Source organism: Dysidea avara, chromosome 2, assembly GCF_963678975.1.
Source record: "Dysidea avara chromosome 2, odDysAvar1.4, whole genome shotgun sequence".
In the NCBI taxonomy this organism is placed as follows: domain Eukaryota; kingdom Metazoa; phylum Porifera; class Demospongiae; order Dictyoceratida; family Dysideidae; genus Dysidea; species Dysidea avara.
The window spans coordinates 1054138-1069598 of record NC_089273.1 but is presented as its reverse complement, the minus strand read 5'-3'; the positions used below and the strand labels follow the sequence as shown (position 1 = coordinate 1069598).

At 36.9% G+C, this 15461-nt stretch overlaps 1 protein-coding gene and 2 long non-coding RNA genes across 17 annotated transcripts in view; 2 read left to right on the top strand and 1 right to left on the bottom strand.

Annotated features, from left to right (window-relative positions):
• Positions 1–270: 270 nt before the first annotated feature.
• LOC136246391 (uncharacterized) lies at positions 271–7201 on the top strand. 10 transcript variants are annotated; one of them, XR_010696374.1, is made up of 5 exons: positions 271–1508; positions 2328–2449; positions 3716–3802; positions 5479–6463; positions 6519–7201. It is a non-coding gene; the product is annotated as an uncharacterized lncRNA (long non-coding RNA). The 10 variants fall into 10 exon arrangements; XR_010696371.1 differs by having other exon boundaries at positions 5479–6678; positions 6904–7201; XR_010696376.1 differs by having other exon boundaries at positions 287–1508; positions 6395–6463.
• Positions 7091–15461, bottom strand: part of LOC136246390 (pleckstrin homology domain-containing family G member 1-like) — a 32930-nt gene continuing 24559 nt past the window's right edge. Inside the window, exons 14-22 of one of the 5 annotated variants that reach the window (XM_066037777.1) lie at positions 14109–14234; positions 13818–14013; positions 13628–13758; positions 13219–13396; positions 12754–12918; positions 11756–11861; positions 11399–11568; positions 11187–11324; positions 10933–11128 (exon numbers count right to left, since the gene is read on the bottom strand). The gene's annotated coding sequence lies outside the window, so the exon portion shown is untranslated. Of the gene's footprint in view, positions 7249–10932; positions 11129–11186; positions 11325–11398; positions 11569–11755; positions 11862–12753; positions 12919–13218; positions 13759–13817; positions 14014–14108; positions 14235–15461 lie in introns of those variants that run through there. The other 4 variants (XM_066037778.1, XM_066037776.1, XM_066037779.1 and 1 more) reach the window with 4 other exon arrangements.
• LOC136246392 (uncharacterized) lies at positions 10749–14632 on the top strand. 2 transcript variants are annotated; one of them, XR_010696380.1, is made up of 4 exons: positions 10749–10936; positions 10987–11869; positions 12097–12185; positions 13228–14632. It is a non-coding gene; the product is annotated as an uncharacterized lncRNA (long non-coding RNA). The 2 variants fall into 2 exon arrangements; XR_010696379.1 differs by having other exon boundaries at positions 10749–11869.

Here is a 15461-nt window from a genome sequence, read left to right as displayed (position 1 = left end):
AAATAATGTCATGGTTGACACTTCAGTAACATGTTAAAGGTCAATTTGTCCATTGGTTACATCACATGATATAGTTGGGGAATTTACCACCAAAGTTTTGACAACTTTACCACAATAATGTCAACTTGATGTTTTAACCTTTTAACATGAATATCATGTGCAATGAAAGACATATTTGGAAAAGGAGCACTTCATACTGGAGGAGAATCAATTGATCTACAGTACTATCGGTCAAGGGAGAGTATGGAATTAAAGTCTGTATGTTCATAATAATACAATGTACTCTCTGTGTGTTGTGTGTGTGGTGCGTCTGTGTTAGGCTTGGAATCAAATACTTTGAAAAGTATTTAAATACAAATACTCTGAAATAGGGGGCTGGGACAAATATTGAAATTTACTTTCGAATATTCGCTATTAAAATGTTCGAACATTCAAAGCTTCGGTGTTAACTTTCAAGTTACAGGTTTTCTTGTAGTTTAATAACTGTGTCCTTGTGTAGCTCATTTTATAAACTTGTGTTGATAACACAATTCAGTGAGTGATTTAGTGACACTTCAGTAATGTGTTAAAGGTCAATTTGTCCAGTGGTTACATCACATGATATAGTTGGGAATTTACCACCAAAGTGTTGACAACTTTACCACAGTAATGTTAACATGAGATCATTATAGACCAGTGGTTTTGTGTATGTTGTGGGAATGTAAACTACTCTGTGTGTGATTGTAGTTATAGTGTGTGTAGAATCTCATTCTACAAAAATTGATCTTGTAAAAATTAGTTTGATTTTTACTACCTGTAACCAAGAGTTCCTAATATATATACTAAGGAGAGTATCCTACTCTCATATACCCCTGTAGAAGGGTGTATCATGAAGTTATGACGTAACACTTCTGAGTTCACCTGTTTTTCTTTGTATAATTAATGATGTCATTAGTTGAACATGGTATTGATTGAACGTGTGCCTAACAACGTCGCTAGCAACCAAATTAACTCCAGCTCTAAGCGTTTCTCACTGAACTACAATCGTTCCTTCATGGGTTAAGACCACTTCGTAGACGTTTTTTGCTAAGCCATTCGCAAATACAGCTATCCTGAGCGTCGCGAGTGTGAAATGGTGCTAACGATTCTTGCACTTTTACGGCTGCTCGTACGTCACAAACCACAACATCTTATCGTTACATCATAACTTCACGATGCGCCCTTATATGAGAGTAGGAATATTTTCCCTTTCTCTAACTTGATTACAAACTATTTAAAATGTTGAATATGAGCTGAAATTGCATGGCTGTAGTGTAACTGCTCAGGTTTTGTTACACACTTCACAATATTGACTGTTTGGTCTATGTGTGATATTGTGAGCCTTTATCATTACCACAGGTGAGGTAATACTAGACTATGTCAATGGAGTAGTGAAGAAAGGTTACCTTATTAAGCGGAGACATGTCCAACATGATTGGAAAAGGAGATACTGATGGAGAATATGTTGAGCTACTATCAGTAAAGAAAATGTACGGGATTAATGTAATGTAATGTTAGTGTATGAAGTAATTTATTATATCTACACATGTACAGTAAATCAGATGCATGTGCGTATGTGTGTATGTATGGGGTAAGATGATCTGTTTCATTTCTGTACCATTAAGTTTTAAACAGAGGTATCCTCTCAAATTTATTCCTAATGGTGTATATGTGTCTGTGGTTGTGGTCATACATTATTGGATAAGTGACTGGTAACTTTCCTGGTCTGTTAGAAGCCCCACTAAGTTTGTTCTTGCCCTTCTACCTCATGTTGTAGAGGTGAGTGTCTTCTTCTATGATGAGTCCAGTAAAGTCACTGGTCAGAGGAGAGTGGAAGCGCTGCTCAAAAATATTACATTAATTGCATACCTCTGTGTAGAATTTCACGTGAGCCCCAATAGTCGTAATACAAAACTAGTGAACAATGTGATCACTGGAGATCATTAGATATTTAGATTGTACTTAGTGTAAGCATTACAATGATGTATTTTGTTTTGTAAAATTACTTAGTTTTCAATGCAAAACTGATGAAACGCTTTCGCGTGTAGTACGCTTGCACTAACCAGGTATGTATAATTCTTCAACAAGATAAGATGCCGTACTTCGTTACACCATTTGCACGATTTAGTTAATCACAGAAAACGAGCATTTTGCATAATTCATTTTAACGGCACTTAAACCGCTTCCACCCTCCTCTGGTCACTGGTTATCCCTCCAGTTCTGGATGGCCACAATAACAAGTACTAATATGGTTAATAATTGAACCACATAAAACATTACTTGTTTGTATAATTATTTCATTGCTACAGGTGTGCAATGGTGTTATGATGGTGTTCCCATTACCAGGAAACTATCTTGTCATCACTGAAAAGCAAAGTGTTTATTACGTCGACAACTGACCAGATGTTAAAGGCTGTGTGCAGTCAAAGAAGTAAGTTTTATTAAAACATAACACAACAGAGTGAATGTGTTGCTAGAACACTAATCCACATAATGGACAGTGTGTATAAAACCTCTCTGTATTCCATGATCCATGTTGACCTCTAACAGTACAAATTTCCTAGTGGTAAAGGTCAACCTACACCAGTAATCTGTTGTAAAGAAATTTCATTCTACGCATAAAGTATTGTTTGATATAGTGCTGAAACGATTATTCGGTTATTTGACTATTAAGTTGGTATGACACTATTCGATTCATTACCACACTATTCACATAATCATTAGCAGTTTGTAGACTGTATTGAAACTTGTGAATGACGTGATGTATCTATGCTATAGAAATTCTATTTTAGAAAAGATAGAAATAGCTCTTAGGCTTTACCTTGCTCCCTAACAAAAGGTTTCAGTACTTATTCAATAGAAGTATAAGCTTAAAGAATAATCCAATACAGCTGTATTTGGTCATTTTGTTCACAACTATTCGAATAGTAAAAATTGCTATTCATTTCAGCACTAGTTTGATATGTGACCCGCTGAATGAAAATTATTTGCCATTGAAATGCATTGGGTAAAGAATGCATGCTACAGTGCATAAATGTGACCGGATCTGCAAAAACCCGACATAATGGTGCATTTTTCAAATTCTTTATTATTGAATATCCATAATCTACTTAGCCAAGTGTATGCTCTTGTCACGTTTCAGCCTCGTATGGGAATAACTCATGGAGTTACAGCCCTACAAAGTAGCAACAACAGAAAGATCGATTTGTACAGCAAGTATTGGGAAAATAAATTACATGCACTTACAAAAACAACTGTAACGTACAAATACAATGCAGTACAGAGTTGCAACTTGCACCATTGTGTTTGCCATGAATAGGGGAGTCCATTACTGGGTAAGCGTTTTTCTTCTATTACCATTCTTCACTGCATACAGAGACGAAATCAGTGAAGAAAAATCAATAGCGTACGATCGTTTCGGTGTGACGTAAACAAACGCTCATTACTTACGTATCCTTTAGTCTACTGCAACGAAACAAAGATTTTTGAACTCCTCTTGAGTAGGCGAATATGTTGTTATCCAGGTTTTTATCATAAGACCCTTCGTTCACAAAGAACAAAGCATTTTAAAAATTAATGATTTTTTTTCAATTTTACCCATTGCAAATCAATGCCTTATACTGAAAATTTAGGCTTGCGCCATTATGTCGGGTTTTCGCAGATCCGGTCACAAATAATTTTATGTGTTTTAATCCAGTGAAAGAAGACACTGATTGAAATATCTAATATACAAATGAATGGATTTGCGAGAGTAAGAATTTTCATTTCTGTATCATGAGCAAACGTGAGTTGATATTGTGCTGAAACATAAGTTGATACAGTATTGACAGCTGCCCATAGACGAGAAATGTGACCAGATCTGTGAAAACCCAGCATAATAGTGCATTTAAAAAAAATTTTATTAGCGAATATTTATAATCCACTTAGCCAAGTGTATGTTCTGGCCAAGTTTCAGTCTTGTATGTCAACAATTTTTGGAGTTACATTCGTACAGTGTAGCAACAATGGAAAGATAGGTTTGAACAAGTATTGGGAAATAAATAATACAGACACTACCAAAATATATGAACACTGTAACTTACAACACAATGAACTACAGAGTTGCAACTTGTGTCATCATGTTCAGCATGAACAGGGGAGTCTATTACTGAACAGGAGAGTCCATTACTGGGTAAGTTTTTCCTTCATTTACTTTTCTTCACTACATACAGTGACGAAATAAGTGAAGAAAGATCGATCGCACATGACTGTTTCAACTTGATGTAAACAAACGCCCATGACTCATGTTTTCTGCAACGAAACAAAGATTTTTCTTGAGTAGGCAAATAAGATGATATCAAGTCCTTTCTTCACAAACAACAGACCGTTTAAAAGATTTTATGGTTTTTTTTTAATTACACGAATATTTTACCAATTCCAATCAATGGCTTATACTGAACATTTAGAATTGCGCCATTGTCTGGTTTTCACAGATCTGGTCACAAATGTATCAGAAATGAACCCTTTACACCTCCCTCTAATTCAACATGGCTGTTGCTATCGATATCTTAAACTCGCAGTCGTTTTAAAAAATGCAAGCACTGACAACCCATAATCCAGAAAACTGGATTAAATGCATGACATGCTTTTTAAACAAACTCATAAAATACAAGAAACTGTAAAAGATGTCTAAAAGCTACAAACACCATGTTACCCACTGGTAAAGTTTGGTTTAAATGGTTCTATCCTTCTTCGCATCCTTCCATCCCAGAACTTCAGTCTGTGCTTTGTAAGTGCAAAAGAACTATCTCTTCAATTTTCTTCCTTTGCATATCGATACACAAAGGACCATAACTCGGCCATATTTCATTGTATAAACATTTTCTTAATGTCATCTTGCTCGCATCATGATGGTGTTTCATACTGTATACAGCTATCATATGATTGACAAAATGGCCGATAAGAACACTAACAATATGGACATGAAAGGAAATAAAATGATCCAATGTTTCGTAGTGCATGAGCTCCTTGTTTGTTAAAAGTTTGTATACTGTTACAAAGGGTAAGCCTTCCCAAGTACTAAAATCTCTCTAAGAGATTGGATAGACGCTTCACGAGATATGCTGTTTAAAACCATGTATGTAAAATGGCAAAAGAATTGTGCGGTTTTTGTCTGTTTTATCAAATCCAGTTTTCTGGATTATGCAGGTTTAAGGGTTAAATTCCCATGGGTTACCAATGTTATATTTCAAGTACAACTAACAATTAATAGACTACAATTCATTGTGCTGTGACAGCTGCTTGTAAACAAGAAATGTAGCTTTGATTAGTACAAACAAGCCCATTATACCTCCCTCTCTCTAACTGAATACAGCTGTTATTAGTCATTTATAAAAGCCCATATGTTGCCATGCAATGTTACAGGCATGTAATTACTGTGTCTTGTATCACCTCAGACTGTCATCTCTATTGAACACATAGGTGTGGCACTACTGGATTTAAAGAATATGTTTCAGCCAATCAAATTTCAGTAAAAAACTAATACTCTGATTAAAGTTAAATACAAGTCACTCACACGTGGAATTTCTAATAGTTTAAATACTCTAATAGAACTGTCAGTTGCTCCAGTTTTGATTTCATAAGGTAAAATTTGAGGCTCTCTTACAGTAGATGTAAATCCCAGCTGTTATTTAATTGCATTTTTACATCCCAACAAAAGAAATCATTAAACTGTAATGTGTTATCAATGTATCTACCGTTATGTTTACACCTCGACACTTGTGTGGCTTGTATCATACCTGCACACAGTGCAGTAATACATGTTTTGTTTTTCTGACCAACCCATTTTTCTTGTAGCAACAACTGATCTAATAGGTATGGCTTACCAGATGATGAATTAGCTATTGGTATACTGTATTCCCTGGAGGTATATACTGTATGGTGGCATTGCTCAAACAGGTGAAGTCTGTAAGCCCAGGGGGTATCCCCTAGGGGTGAATATGACCATTAATATCAGGGTAAACTAGGGGTATAATTATGATGAAGTAGATAGACATGACATCGTTGTACAGTACCCATCATGTGAAGTATAACCTCAAGGGGTATCCCGTAGGGCAGAAAATTTCAACCCAATTTACACATGTATGTAGTGTTGTAACTAAAAGTGTTAATATTTGATATTATTTTGTAATTTTATATGTCACTGAATTACATCCATGGCACAAATAGGAAATTGTTTGTCTCCACCAAATCCATTTTGTAGCCAGTTAACCCTTAAACCTGCATAATCCAGAAAACTGGATTTAAACTTAATATGCATACCTTGCACAAAGCACTGTAACTTTCGAAGTGTCCATCCTGTGGCTATGCAATTTACATCATTCTACTTGTGATGTAGCAAGGATTAAAATGATACCTAGTAATGCTAAATGGTGAGGCCAAAACTAGCCGTGAAAATAACTTTTCGGTAAGGAAACATGCAAACCGTTTATAAAATGGTTGATACATGTAACTCAATGTAGTTACTCCTATCACCTTGCAACAACTTCCATTTGATTCGTCGTGAAATTCTCCATCAGGCCATATATGACTCACATGAGTAAACCCACATTCGAAATTAAACATGTGGCAAGAATTTTGAAACAGAGATGCGACTTGTCGCTATTAATCGCTTCATAACAAGTAAGCCACTGTAGTTACAGTGTTCATTTAACCTTCTCCAAGTAGCCCAGTGAATGCACTTTTGATCTATGTGTATTTGTAGGCTGTAAGAATTAAGTTACCCCACCTAGTGTCACCATGCGTGCCCATATTGTGTAAACATGCATTTCCGAAAAGTTCTCCTGTGGGTTTAAGGGTTAAGTGTACTTAGTTTCTGTTGTTATTTCAGTCACCTCTCTATTGTAGGAAAGAAGTTGGATTCTTCCTGGAGAAGAGTGTTATCACTTGTGATGAAGAAACAACATTTCTCCAAGTACCTTAAAGAGGTCACTAACTGTTTTGACTATCTCTCATGATGGTCGACTAATTCCCTTCAGCAATACATTGTGTATATCACTAGTTTGTAATTCCTATTTGTTATTTATGACTTAGATTCTATCTCACACACGTTTAATCTATGTAAAACAAAGTCAAGTTTTAATAGCTGTTTGTGTGTGGTCAATATCACCAAGTTATGTTGTCATCACATGTGTAGTGATCTTGATCTGGTTAAACTTGTGGTAGTAGATCATCAGAACACTTCAACATGACCTGATATGAATGAACAGTCACATGATAATCACATGTTCTAATACAACAGTCACACTATAATCACATGTTCTAATGGAACAGTCACATGTCAGACATCCTTTGACCCATGTCACCATAGATATAATACATTGTAAACTCTTCATAGGGATTGTAAATGGTGTCATGTGCCCAGTATACTACCTGTACAAATGACGTCACTGGTAAGATACGAGGTAAATTTTTGCTTGGTACCACTTTGAAGAGCATGAAAAGACTAACATTTCTCTTTACTGTGTAGACTATCACAGTGTAGGTTTAGTAGAATATGAAACTTCTCAAAGATTGAGCGATACAAGTTGCTTTGGTGGAAGTCACTGACTGGCCTTTCCCACAGAAGAAACTTGTCATGTTATGCCATTTCAGTATCACTTCTACATCAAGGTACATTTCACACCTTCTGGTATCAATGGTACATGGCTTATTAGAACCCCTTTGGTCATTTGAATTGAATAGTATGGCTTGTAAGCCACACCTCTAGTTTAAACGCTGCATATTTCCTTGGTTACAACTTGGCTAGGTGGTATTGTACTGTCATGTTTCTGTTCTCCTATGTACAGCTGCTGTCTAGCGTAACTCTTTGTCTTTCAAGCTTTAATCTAATTCCAAAGCTGTGGAACAAAGCTAGTAGGATGGCAGCACACTTCGGTTCTATATCACTCTTGCAAAATCTTTAAAACTTCTTCATTAGATGCCAACACAGCCTGTTATAGCCTCACAACTATACTTTTTGTATAATTAATAAATAGTTATGTTTTACCACTGTGTTCACCACTTTCTGTACTGTCACATGTTTGCTACAGTATTTAATGATTGATTGTGGGTTTCAGTTAATCAAGCGTTTCATTACTGATATTACTATTTGCAAAATTAGCTAATATCAATGATTACACTGATCATCAGCAACACTAATACAACACTTACCCTATAAGGAATGTCCATATCAACTCTAGGCACCGGCCGATTATGCCGGCATAATTTAAAGCATAATAGGTGACCAAAGCATCAAGCATAATGCCAGCATAATAGGGACGATATTTCAAAATTTAATTAAAATGTGCGCGTATGCGCCTGAAAGAAAGCATATTAGTGTATGTTTTCAATGATCTTCCTGCTCCGGGAGGCTCTCAACAGCGACGCGATATCTACGGAAGAAGCTGCTTCAGCTCTTTCATCTCTAATTGCCTTGTTTGAGCAGGCAGCTTGCATTGCTGTGTCCTGTTCTTACAGAATTTTTAATTCTAGAGCCTCCCCGGGCTGGGATCCTTTAGACCACCTTAGGTAAACTTTAAGTATTACATATATGTAGATATAGATTTGTTTTGTTTTTTTGGTGTATTGTAATTTAATTTACTTTTAGTTAATGTAAGTCTTGCCTAGGCCCCTGTATGCTCAGTTGTAATGTATATTTTGTCTTAATCATTAAGACGTTTATTCTCATTCTCTCTTTCATATTTACAAACACGTAATATAACTTATTAAACTGTTTCTTTGTTGGTTATTCACATGGCTTTGCAGAAATAAGATTGAGATACTCTAATAGAGCAGTCAGGAAAGGCTGATATACTCTAATAAAACAGTCAGTTCTAGAGCATAATCTTGATTTTGAAAGCATAATTTTGAGCATAATAGACTTAATTTTTGAGCAATGCTCAAAAGCATAATAGGTAAAATTTTGGGCATAATAGGCTGGAGCCTAATCAACACTAATCACTATTCATCTTTGAGTGAGCCAGTTGGATGGTAACATGTGAACACTGTAAACAGTTCCACTATGGTGTATACAACATGTTGGATGGTAACATGTGAACACTGTAAACAGTTCCACTATGGTGTATACAACATGTTGGATGGTAACATGTGAGCACTGTAAACAGTTCCACTATGGTGTATACAACATGTTGGATGGTAACATGTGAACACTGTAAACAGTTCCACTATGGTGTATACAACATGTTGGATGGTAACATGTGAGCACTGTAAACAGTTCCACTATGGTGTATACAACACACAACCAATAAATAGGGATGAGCCTATTTTGCTTTTTTCCCACCTATTATTCTTTCCAGCAAATGTTTATTTCTTATTTTACTCAAAATTTTTCTATTTCACTGAGCACCAGTAAAAATTAATTGCAGTATCTAAAGCTTACAAGCATGTGTGACTGTTCTATTAGAATATTTCACTATTAGAGTATCTCAATCTTTAGTCATCGTTTCCTATGAGCATATGTTGTCCTAATACTATGTGTGACTGTTCTATTAGAGTATCTCAAATTTTTTCATACAAAATGTGCTAGGTTGTCATTCCTTGGTGCCCATTTTCCCAATTTTTCCAACATTTTGCTCTTTGCTATAGAGGGTTTGCACGCGAAAAGTATTGTGGTGTGAATTATAAAAATGATTAACAACCGTTGCTAGTCTGACATTTGTGAGGTTTACTTTTCAATGGCATGCAATGGGGTGAATGTACTTATTTTGTCACCACGCTTTACCAAATAAGAGAATCTCTGTCAAAAGCTAGGATAAGGTTTAAAACAAATATTAAATACTAGCTAGCAGTAAGTTGGACAAGCGTAATATCAACTTTCGCCGATTAGTCGTGAACACTAACACTTTGTACAATTTTGACGACGGCTATCCTAGTTTATACAAGTGACTAACCTAGCAAACGTGTTCCATTCTACACTGAACGATTGAGACTGGCTGTAGCCTGCACTCATCTACCCTCACAAATGTGTTCCATTCTACACTGAACGATTGAGACTGGCTGTAGCCTGCACTCACCTACCCTCACAAATGTGTTCCATTCTACACTGAACCATTGAGACTGGCTGTAGCCTGCACTCACCTACCCTCACAAATGTCTGACAAGCAACGGTTGTTATGCATTTTATGAAAATACGTCATAACGCATCACGCGTGCAATCCCTCTATCGGGGATTTCAGTTCCATTTGAAAACAGGCATTTTGCGTGATGATGTAATCACGTTGTTTTGAACCGGTTGACGTCATCACGCAAACAGTATAATTTTCAAACGGAACTGAAATTGCCGGTATTACCAAAACATTTGCTGGTAAAATCGGCACATCCCTACCAATAAAAGAGTTTGTATTGTACCCATACAGTGTATAAACCAATTGCCGGGCCCTTGGTATAAACACTACAACATTCTGTTAGCAGTAAAGGTCACCACTACACACACTTCATAGACACACTAGCTATTATGTGACCCGGTCTGACAAAATCGGTTTTATCGCCGAAAGCAGAGAATTTTCAGTACGGGCAAAACAAAGTTTTATAGGGTAAATTGAGAATAACATATTAACATACCCTTTCCACATCGTCTTGTGAAGTTTCAGCATTATTCGATACTCGAAAGGTGAGATATGACGCCTTCCTTACACCCCTGTAACTTCATACACGGAGCTGGACAAATCATCCCATTTATAACAGCTGCAGGCTTTCTTCTAAACGCGCGCTATATCCAGTGCCAAGAAAGTTCGTTCTGCTCTTAACTTCCTTACAGATGAAGGAGCGACTTATTATTCTGACGGTTGTAACGGAAGTGCCATGGAGGCGCTTATTACTGACCACTTTATTGAAGGCCCTATCGATGACGAATGTGATGAATGCGACCACAGGAAGGAAGGTAAAAAAGCAATACTTTAAATACAATGTTACAACATGAACTTATTTCAGGGCAGCAAGAATTAACAGAATGCTATGATCAAGTCAGTGATACATGCATACAGTGAATTAAAAAAAAAAAATACATAATTTTTTTTTCCATTCTCTCTTAGATGAGCCTTGTGATGACTTTCCGGCCAGATGAAGGTAAAATCTATGTAATTACAGGAGTACATTGATAACAACTAAATTTACAGCTATGTTTGAATTACCGGTATTGCCAGATCCCTTTGACAACATGGAGTCATCGTTGCCCTCATCTAGCACTGCTTCACCTGACATTGCTCACACAACACTGATACCTGCTGCTACCTCATCCACACCAACAGCCACCTCCAAAGCCTTCATTGCTAGACAAAAGAAATGGGAACGTGAGCTAGCATCAGAAGTGTCCAAGTGTGACAAATTGTTAGATGATATGTACCTTGGCAGATGGGAATCCTTGTAGTACATTGTTTCCAAGGGACTACTTTATTGACACCCAAACACAGACTTTTATCTTGTCATGAGATAAGCTGAATATGTTGCTGTTAGGAGTAGCTGCTACTGTGTGTGATGACGAAGATGATGTAGTAGTTCAAAGTGGTCACAAACCTGCAAAACGTCAAAGGACAACAATTGAATATATACACTAAGGCTACCACATATGCAGGAACACTTTCACTTTCCTGCATGAGGTTGACGAGTACAAAATACATGTGATGAAAAACCAGTTTTTGGACAATGGCTTAACCCCACAGGAACATGGCAATACTGGCAATCACCCCAAGCATGCCCTTACTTTGGGTAGGATTCTTCAGTTTGTCAAAAACTGAATGTCATCCTCCTGCCTGGCTGCATCCCTGGGTTCAAGCAAGACGACGTCACAGTTATTCCATCATCTGACACTAAGAAGGTAAGTACAAACAAATATCATTGGTAAAAAATTATAATAAATGGCCCAAATATTATCCAGATTTCCAAACTTCCACTTACCGTATTTCTATAAATATAAGCTGCGAGAAATTTTCACGAGTTAAATTTTCATGTTAAAATTTTTTCACCTGTGTCCTCAAGCGATAAAAAATTTTTAACAATGAATTACGTAACTTATTAATTCTATACGGCCTTTTTTGTATACAGGAGAAGCAGAATGACAAGCAGCAAAACTGAATTGTGGCATCTCCGTTCCATGGAGGCTGCACTCCAGATTCAGAAGTTGTCTGTCACAGGTAAAGTAACGGACTGGAGTGAAATGACTGTAGCTAGAAGCTCATTTCATCAACTTGCATATTTGTGCATATATACTCAATTTAATGTGTCCTGTAGTAGTTGTCTATCATGGAATCAGATATCATTACCAATGTGCGGCGAAATAGACCGGACAGCTCCCTTCTCTCCTAGGATGAGGGAGGCCTTTATTTTTAAAAGACCGCAGCAACCTCGATCCAGGTGGCCAGAAAGCAGTTAACCGAATTCATTCAACTTCTCAAATATTAAGTTAATAAAAAATTTTCGCGTAATAAATTTTCGTCAGATGCTAGTTTCGACAAAATATTTTTTACGGTTTATAAATATAGAAATACGGTAGACAGTACAGTGATAATTAGGATACCAAACCATAGTAGAACAGAAATTAGTATACCAGTACTCTTCAGTAATTTTGGTTTAAAATTATAATTTATCAGCCTCTTGGTATCAACAAGGAATAGAAAAAAAATTCAGTAGACATCACAATATGAAAAAAACTTGTTCCATTAAAACATTTAATTCATACTTATTAATAATCACACTGCATACCTTCTAGTGTGTGTAGATAATATGGGACCTCTACGTTGCCTGTTGCCATACCAGAAGAGTGACCAATATTATACAGCCAGTATCTTACAGAACAATCTGTAGATACTGGCAAACACAGCTGCTGCATATTGTCATAGGGAAACCACGAACGGATCTCAGCTGGACCTGCCAACAGAATAGTATGGCTATTATGAAAATGGCAAATACTTCTGATTGACAAAAGCAGAAGGTATATTTATACACTACAGTGAAGCCTCTGTAACATAACACTCATAAAAATGAGCTAGCTAAGTGATTATATATATTCTACACAGCGAAATGTGTAAGATTGCAGAGTATTCTGGATTAGAGAGATATCGGATTACAGAGGTTTCATTGCATACACTACAATTGTGTGCATTCACATTAAACTTCTATTACCCTATAGCTGTATTAGTGTAGTTGTGTACTTTATTTAATGATCACCTTATGTAGACAATTGATGATGCCAAGAATCACTTGGAGACAGTTACACTGGAGAGGTCCCTTTACCGGAATGTCTGCAAGTCCAGCAGGGAAATGCTGAAGGCTGCTTTTACCACAGCAGATTTGTTCAATCCCCCACTGCCATCATCTTATTCACCACCTCAGAGTCATCAGATAACTGTACATTACAGTTTTGACATGGCACAACAAGTACATTAAAATATGTTGTAACACAGCTAAGTGTGTGAGACTTTATTGTATTAGGTCCACTATCCAGTGACCCATTCCAGCCTGGGCAAAAATTTACTTTTTAACTCCACGCAAATATGGAATATTTGGTGTGTGCTGCGAGGCAATACCCCAACAGGTGCGGGTGTAATAATGTGGTAGCTAAATTATACACATTTACCTGGTAACATACTTGATTGGTGAGGCTTTTAATGTGGGGAAAGGAGCAAATTCAAGTACATCCATGACGTTACACAATTTTTTTGAACTGCATGGACTTGGGGAGAGTTCAGTACACCTCCATGCTGATAACTGTACGGGTCAAAATAAAAGAGATTCATGATGTACTATTTAATGTGGTGGATCCTTACCGGATTGTACGAGGAAGTGAAGATCTCTTTCTTACCAGTCGGGCACACAAAATTTGCACATGACTGTTGCGAAGCAAAGTTTTCGTTGAACCACAATTGGAGACCTGGATGATATTGCTAACTGTGTTAGTCACTCCTCTTTGGTCAACGTTCCACAGCTGGTTGGGTCACTTGATGGAAGCACCCTTGTGAACACCTATAATTGGAGCAATTACTTTGATGAGAAAACCATCAAAACAGCACTGAAGGGCATCACTCAGATGCACCACTTCAGATTTGTTTCCAGCTCACCTGGTGCTGTGTTTGTGAAGTCAGTGGGATCAGGGTCAGAACGGAAGATTAATCTATTGAGAAACACTTCCTGGGCACCATCAGCTCATGACCTCCCTGATGTGGTAGTCCCTATGGGGCTTTCAGCTGAACAACAAAAATATTTGTATGACAAAATAAGAGAATTTTGTCCTGCTGATAAGCAGGACAGTGTATATCCACAAGCTATTTAAAACTATGATAAAACTATACATTCATTGTATTACGCTGGTTTATCAGCTCGACACAGGAGGGTGTACAAGGAAGGTTATGCCTATATAAGGTGTTTGCTATGACATAATGAACCTAACCTATATATCTGTACATTAAATGAAACCAAACAATATTCACAGCCAAGCCTTTCCTCTGTACTTTCTACTTCCCTTAGTAAGTCACCATTTATCACATTTCAACAAGCACTTATAATCCCTCAACACAACAGCACACAAACTTCCAGTTTAGACTATGCAATAGTCTTTGGTCTCTTTACATCAGCACACCATGAGCTATCACAAAGCCTATCATTTCCCACTTCTTAAACACTGGTACATATTATTGAACAGCAGTACTCCACTCAATGACCAATTTTTTCGAACAGTTCACACATTCCAATGAATTACTTACTGGGAATTAACCCTGTCACTTTGAGGTTTCTATGGGATACCCAACTACCACATAACAATCTGTGACAGAAATTGTATGGAGGCTGAATACACCATCGTGAGTTATTCAGGTATACACTAAAACTATGTGTTCTTATAGGTGCTACTGTTTTGCTCATAACTCCAGGCTTGCTGGTTTGATTAAAAAAATATGTGTGCTAAGGTCTATGGCCTTGTAATAAAAAGAAATTACGTAGCTCTGCTTTGTGAATATTGTAAAGAAGACATTCAATAAAGTAAGTAAAGTAGTTTAGAATCTTTGTTTGAAGGGTTTCGGGTACTTCACACTTTGGTGGCATATGTCACTTGTGGTTTTAGTATGGTATTCCAGAGTATTAGTATGGAGTCTTGATACAACTTACTGCATCTTGTATACTAGTGAGAAAGACCTTTGTATTAGGCAAGTGGTATTTGTAGCAGGGCCACAAAGACATTTGTACTGCCTGTCCACGCCAGCAGGTTTTAGGTCCCTTTTTGCAGTACATGGCCAAAACACTTTTTAAGCCCCACAGTCATGTTTCAGCCTGGCATAGAAATAAACTGACGCCAATAGTATTTTACGTGCTTTTACAATCAATTTTATAACATCACCGTTCAATACGTGATGATAAAAATCAGCTTGTAGATAGAGGAAGAGTACAATGTGGTGTTGTTTACTTTAGTGTAGTCCGTT